Source organism: Rhinopithecus bieti, unplaced genomic scaffold (genome assembly GCF_001698545.2).
Source record: "Rhinopithecus bieti isolate Rb0 unplaced genomic scaffold, ASM169854v2 scaffold_20891, whole genome shotgun sequence".
In the NCBI taxonomy this organism is placed as follows: Eukaryota; Metazoa; Chordata; class Mammalia; order Primates; family Cercopithecidae; genus Rhinopithecus; species Rhinopithecus bieti.
In genome coordinates, this window is record NW_016810137.1 from 927173 (window position 1) to 934009 (window position 6837).

At 45.5% G+C, this 6837-nt stretch overlaps 1 protein-coding gene and 1 long non-coding RNA gene across 6 annotated transcripts in view; one reads left to right on the plus strand and one right to left on the minus strand.

Annotated features, from left to right (window-relative positions):
• Positions 1-1961: 1961 nt before the first annotated feature.
• LOC108541785 (uncharacterized) lies at positions 1962-3296 on the minus strand. The gene is made up of 2 exons (XR_001889069.1): positions 3133-3296; positions 1962-3013 (listed from the first exon to the last, which is right to left on the minus strand). It is a non-coding gene; the product is annotated as an uncharacterized LOC108541785 (long non-coding RNA).
• Positions 3297-3372: 76 nt separating this feature from the next.
• The window catches only part of ZNF143 (zinc finger protein 143), a 64542-nt gene continuing 61077 nt past the window's right edge, over positions 3373-6837 (plus strand). For 2 of the 5 annotated variants that reach the window (XM_017891447.1, XM_017891452.1), the window contains exon 1: positions 3373-3479. The gene's annotated coding sequence lies outside the window, so the exon portion shown is untranslated. The remainder of the gene's footprint in view (positions 3480-6837) is intronic. The other 3 variants (XM_017891448.1, XM_017891451.1, XM_017891449.1) reach the window with 3 other exon arrangements.

Genomic DNA, 6837 nt, shown 5'->3' on the forward strand with positions numbered 1-6837 from the left:
AAAAACCTTAATGAAATCATCTATAATCCCTTTTCCCAGAAATAATTGGTTTTTTGTTTTTGTTTTTGTTTTTTTTGAGACAAAGTTTCGCTGTTGTTGCCCAGGTTGGAGCACAATGGCGCAATCTCGGCTCACTGCAACCTCCGCCTCCCGGGTTCAAGCGACTCTGCTGCCTCGGCCTCCCGAGTAGGTGGGATTACAGGCACCTGCTACCATGCCCGGCTAATTTTTGTATATTTAGTAGAGACGAGGTTTCACCATGTTGACCAGGCTGGTCATGAACTTCTGACCTCAAGTGACCCACCCTCCTTGGCCTCCCAAAATGCTAGGATTACAGGCGTGAACCACCGCACCCGGCCTTTTTTTTTTTTTTTTTTTTTTTAGATGGATTCTCACTGTGTCACCCAGGCTGGAGTGTAGTGGTGCTATCTTGGCTCACTGCAACCTCCGCCTCCTAGGTTCAAGCCATTCTCCTGCCTCAGCCTGCTGAGTAGTTGGGATTACAGGCGTCCACCACCACGCCTGGCTAATTTTTGTACTTTTAGTAGAGACAGGGTTTCACCACGTTGATCACGCTGGTCTCAAACTCCCGACCTCGTGATCAGCCCGCCTCGGCTTCCCAAAGTGCTGGGATTACAGGTGTGAGCCACCGTATCCAGCCTGAAATAATTGCTTTTAAGCTTAACTCATCGTTTATCTTTTTTCTATATATATAGGAAATATATATCATATATAATATATACTACTTTAATGCTTATAGCATGGTATAAATATGCCAAACCAACCAATTCTCTGGTAAGTTTTGAGTTACTGAAAGAAGTGTTTTAGAAAATATGATCTTAACAGTTTTGAAGGGGGCTAGAAATAAGTTACCTCTTATTTAGGAAGTTGGGGAAATTATTTAATTTCTGTATTTAAGAGCCTGGACTAATACTGATTGACAGGGAAACATTTTCAAGCCATTAATTTGACCACATGTAACATGATATAAAGGAAGGGGGATGAATTGGAGAACATTTTAAGCTTATGAATGGCTCTCTGAATATTATGTACATTTGAACTCTGTTCTATAGTCACTGATAAATACTATTAATACAAGGTTCCATTACATGTGACAAATCAGAATTAGGTTTCTCTCTAAATCCAGTTAGAATTACAGCATCCTATCCACCACCACCATCACCGCGATTCAATTTTTACAACCACTCAGTAACTTCCAGGGACACAAAGATGTCCTGTAACTGTTATCTACAATAAGAGGGCGATTTAAAAATTCTTGAGATTCTGTATTACAATGCTTTAATGAGTAGCCTACAGGCATGGGACTTAGTGGAACTGCATAAAAATATTCTGATTGGTTAAAAAACCCTTCTGATTAGAAAACACAGTAACATGTGGAAGGAACCGAAAGTATAAATTAAAACCGTTTGTTTTTCAGCTAAGCTCTGTACTTCTCTGTAACAGAGAATGTATCCATTGGGTAGGAGACTGATTTAACTGAGCAAAATCCTCCCGTTAAAAGTAACCTAATCCTTTTTTTTTTTTTGAGACGAAGTCTTGCTGTTGCCCAGGCTGGAGTGCGGTGACGCAATCTCAGCTTACTGCAAGCTCCGCCTCCTGGGTTCACGCCTCAGTCTCCCGAGTAGCTGGGACTACCGGCGCACGCCACCACGCCCGGCTAATTTTTTGTATTTTTAGTAGAGACGGGGTTTCACTGCGTTAGCCCGGATGGTCTTGATCTCCCGACCTTGTGATCCGCCTGCCTCGGCCTTCCAAAGTGCTGGGATTACAGGCGTGAGCCTCCGCGCCCGGCCACCTAATCCATTTTTTAATATGTGGCACTTTTATTTTAAGGGCTTAAAAAGCAATCCAGGCCGGGCGAGATGCCACTGCATTCCAGTTTGGGTGACAGGGCGAGACTCCGTATCACAAAAAAAAAAAAAAAAAAACGAAATCCGGACGGATTTAAACTTCTTTATTAACAGAATATGTGTTCAAACAAAGCTTAAAGTCCTACTTTCTTTCGAATGGCGTCCAGGCCGCTATTACTCAACTATCAGTTGGTTAGGGTCCGCACCTCAAAGTAGACTTAATTGTAAATCAAAACATTTACTATCCACACTTAGAGGGCTATCTTTAACATCTTTTTTATTTATCCCTGTCCATTCGATAATCGTCTGAAATGCAAGACATTAAGTTGAACATCATCCAGATTTCTGTTTTTCTAAGAGGGATCCAAATCTTTCACAACAGGGTAGCCTCTCATTCTCTCGGTAGCTCAATTCTAACCCTGGCCTGGCCAACTTAAGAAATTTTGAGTCTAATACACCCATCTCATCTTTAGTCGGCCGGGTGCGCCAAAGCAAATTTGTACTGAGTACCTTCGGAACTGACTAGTAAGTATATCCAACGATTTAGAAAGGGCTGGGTTGAGAGCTACAAGAAGCATTACCACAACGGACACAACTAAGTTGTACCCATTCTTAGTAACTTTAGGGAACCAGACTAAATGCTTTTCCCATCCTTTTGAATTTCCTTTATTAGTTCGCGACACAAGAACATACAAAAGACCGTAGCGACACCATTTCTGACGCCTTCAAATTTTGAACCGAAATTACGTGAAAGCACAAAGCATCCGTGGTGTCTCCCAGCGGAATCCAAGACCCCCCGGCCGGTTGCCAAGCCGCCAGCATTTCAGCAGGAGAGGAAGGCTCACCCTCCCACCGCATGGCGATGCCCCGGCGACTGGAGAAGCTCAGACAGGCTTGGAAGCCAATCCCCAGCATACAGCAGCTCTCGGGAATGCAGAGCACCAGACCAAGACCAAGGGCCTCGGCCGACACTGAGAGCCTCCAGGGAAAGGTCAGGTCTCTCATTCTGTCCTATTCCTCCCTTCGACTTCCCTCCCAGCGGGCTGCTATTGAGCATTCAGCAATCGCTAGGCAAAGCCCTTCTGGTCTGCAGAACGCACTCCGGCAAGGCCACCTGGAGAACCAAGGCCGACTCCTCGCCCCTGTGGGGAACATGGCGCTCGTCACCCCTTCTCCCTCCCGGGTAATTACAAGGACCAGCCTCCCTCCCTCGCTACAAAATGGCGCCTCCCGCTGGGGCCCCAGAATCGGTGTAACTCACTAGTCAGTGAGGCGGTGTCCGTCTGGGATGAGCGGTTCTGTCAACCAGTCAGACACAGGAGTTTTGACTTGCTCTTTGCGCGAGCCACTCAGGGACGGGCTGTAAAGTCAGGCTTGGCTGACGTCAGATGAGGGGGCGCGGCTAGGGCGGTTTTCTTTTGCGTCGACCAAACGTGGGCCAATGGAAAACCGGAAGCGTCCTGTGAGTGATGTAATGACAGCCCAATGGAAGCTGGGGGCGGGCCTCAGACACACTATGCGGGTTGCGGGGCCTGGGGGCCGGACGGCTGTTTCCTGTCCTGGTGCATGGTGGTCGGACGAAGGAATTGTTGGAAAATTTTCTCGGAGGTTCGTATATAAATGTGTTTTTACCCAGTGTGCATTATTCTCCGCCCGGCCGCCGCCCTCAGCGCGGCGGCGCGGGCCCGCTTGGGCCCGGGCTCCGACTCCCGTTGCTCAGCCTCCGCCGCAGGCCTTGCCGATTCTATGGGCCGGCCGCAGTAGCGGCGTCTGGGCAGAAGCGGAGTTTATTAATAACCCGCGGCCGCCACTCTAGGCGGCGGAGGTTTTCTCGCTGAGGACTCAACCCCCCCAAATCGTCTCTGAGCGATGCGCCCCGCCTGTTTCCCTCAGGGGACCGCCAAGGGGAGGGAGTGAAAGAGGGGAGGGTGGAGCCCTCGGGAGCCTTGGCCGCATTTCTCGGCCTGACCTCCGCGCGGAGCCAGTCCCCAGGCGCCGCCGAGGCAGAGTTCCGCCGCCTGGGACGCCGAGCCCACGGGCCGCACCAGGCCGCAGCGGGGGCGCCGAGGACAGGGCTGGCCCAGGCGCTCCCAGCACCCCGCCTGCCGATCGCACGTAGCGGTTTCCTCCTATCCGTATCGTGGGCAGATTGTTTCCCCGACACCCTTTCTTTTATTTAAAAAAAAAAAAAAAGGTTACTGAGGTCTAGCATCGAATATTAGAAATTTACAATTTTATCGTCCTTTTCTCCAGTTTTGGCCAAAAGAGTGAGCAAATCCTTATAAGTCGCTTTGAAACATATTATTGTGGAACGTGAACCAGTTTTTATTCCTTCCCCTTTTGCTTTTGACATTTTTTCCCCCACATAATAACGAAGTTATAAAGAGTAAAGAATACCATCGCCAACCCATTTATTTGTTTAAAATCAACGTCAGCCTTTGCCTTGAAAGTGTCTAAATCAGCTGGTATAATCAAGTGAGGATGTGGGGAGAAATTGTAGGTTCGAGATTGTGGTCGGCTTTGTCCTGAATCTTGTCAGAAGATACTTATGTTTTCCTGTAGTTGACAGAAAATGGTGCAGTATTTAATGTTTTTTTCTTGCTGAGTATGTAGATCAAGTTTACATTTAGTAAGAAAATACGTGATAAGGAGATCACTCAAAAGCACCCATAACATGCATAGCTAATTTTATCCTGCGTATTTTGACTGTTTGGAAATTTTTTTTTGTCAGTGTCCACTATTTGGAAATTCTATGAGCAGTCAGCTGTCTACAGATATTTGAGTGTCTTTTTTTTCCTTTACAGAAGCCCCCCCTTTATTTTTTAAAATAGCTTTATTGATGTAATTCACATACCTTACAGTTCACCCATTTAAAATGTGTAATTAGGCCTGGGCAGCATAGGGAAACGGCCCTCCCCCGTTTCTACAAAAAAACCATTTTTTTAAGTCAAATCAGCGTGTGCCTGTAGTCCCAGGTTCTTGGAGGCAGAGGTGAGAGGATCACTTGAAACCAGGAGTTCCAGGCTACAGTGAGCCATGATTGTGCCACTGTACTCCTGTCTGGGTGACAGAGAGACCTGTCTCAAAAAAGAAAAAAAAAAGTTATTATTAGTTTAATTTTAGCCTGGGCGTGGGGGCTCACACTTGTAATCCCAGCACTTTGGGAGGCCGAGGCGGGTGGATCACCTGAGGTCAGGAGTTTGAGACCAGCCTGGCCAACGTGGTGAAACCCCCTTCTCTACGGTGGCAGGCGCCTATAATCCCAGCTGCTCGGGAGACTGAGGCAGGAGAATCGCTTGAACCCAGGAGGCGGAGGTTGCAGTGAGCCGAGGTTGCACCACTGCACTCCAGCGTGGGCAACAAGAGTGAAACTCCATCTCAAAAATAAAGTTGAATTTTAACATATTCAGTTGCGCAACCATCACTACAATCAATTTTACAACATATCACCCCCAAAAGAAGCTATACCCATTAGCAGTTACTTCCCATTTCCTCTCAGTTCTCCCACCCCACTACTAGTTTGCATATTTGCCTATTCTGGATATTTCACATAAATGGAATCATATAGTATGTAGTCTTGTCCAGGGTCATTTATGTTATAACATGTATCAATACTTTCTTTTTATTGCCAAATAATATTTCATTGTGTGAACATAGTACGTTTTACTTATCCATTCACTGTTGATGGACATTTGGGTTGTTTCCACCCTTTGGCTATTATGCATAATGCTATGAACATTTGTACAAAAGTTTTCGTGTGGACATAGGTTTTCATTTCTCTTGGGAGTAGAATACCTAGGAATAGAATTGCTGAGTCATATAGTAACTCTGTTAAACTTCTTGAGGTACTCTAAAACTTTTTCAATGTGGCTGCACCACCTTTACATTCCTACCAGCACTGTGTAAAGGTTTCAGTTTCTCCACATCCTTACCAACACTTGTTGTCATCAGTCTTTTTGATTATAGTTTTTCTAATGTGAATGAAATGGTGTCTCTTGTAGGTTTGATTTGCATTTCCCTGATGGTTAATAATGTTGAGCATTTTTTCTATGCCTAGTGATCATTTATAATCATTGGAGAAATGTCTGTTTGGATCCTTTACCCATTTTAAAGTTGAATTATTCATCTTATTATGACTGGGTTGTGAGAGTACTTTATATGCTCTAGATAGAAGTCCCTTATCAGATACATGGTTTGCAAAATGTCCATAGTCCTTTCCCGTGTGTTGGGATGTTGCTGTGAAGTAAGGGCTCATTGTGTTCTTCACAGAAATATGGCATGACTGTATTGAACTGTGCCTCTACTACATGGTTTTATTTTTAAAATAAACCACTCCACCTTCATAGCATAGTTCCATTTCTGGAAGGTAAGCACTGAATTTTTAAATGTTCATGCAAGCATATACAGATATCTATATACATTTTTAAAAACATGAACGCAATCATGTGGTATCTGCTCTTCTGCAACTTGCTTTTTCCCACTTACCATGTGTCTTGGACATATTTCTCACTGTTTCAAATAGATAGATCTCATTCTTTTAAATGCCTACATGTTTCATTTAGGGATGCCCTGTGTGTGTGTGTGTGTGTGTGTGTGTGTGCGTGTGCACACGCGCGCGCATCTTTGTGTATAGATATTAAAAAAAAATCAATTTTTTTTAAGAGACAGGCTCTCACTCTCACCCAGACTGGAGTGCAGTGGCATGATCTCAGCTCACTGCAGCCTTAACCTCCCTGGCACAAGCGATCCTCCCACCTCAGACTCCTGAGTAGCTAGGACTACAAATGCACACCACCATGCCCAGCTAATTTTTTAAAAAAATGTAGGCCGGGCGCGGTGGCTCAAGCCTGTAATCCCAGCACTTTGGGAGGCCGAGACGGGCGGATCACAAGGTCAGGAGATCGAGACCATCCTGGCTAACACGGTGAAACCCCGTCTCTACTAAAAAATATAAAAAACTAGCCGG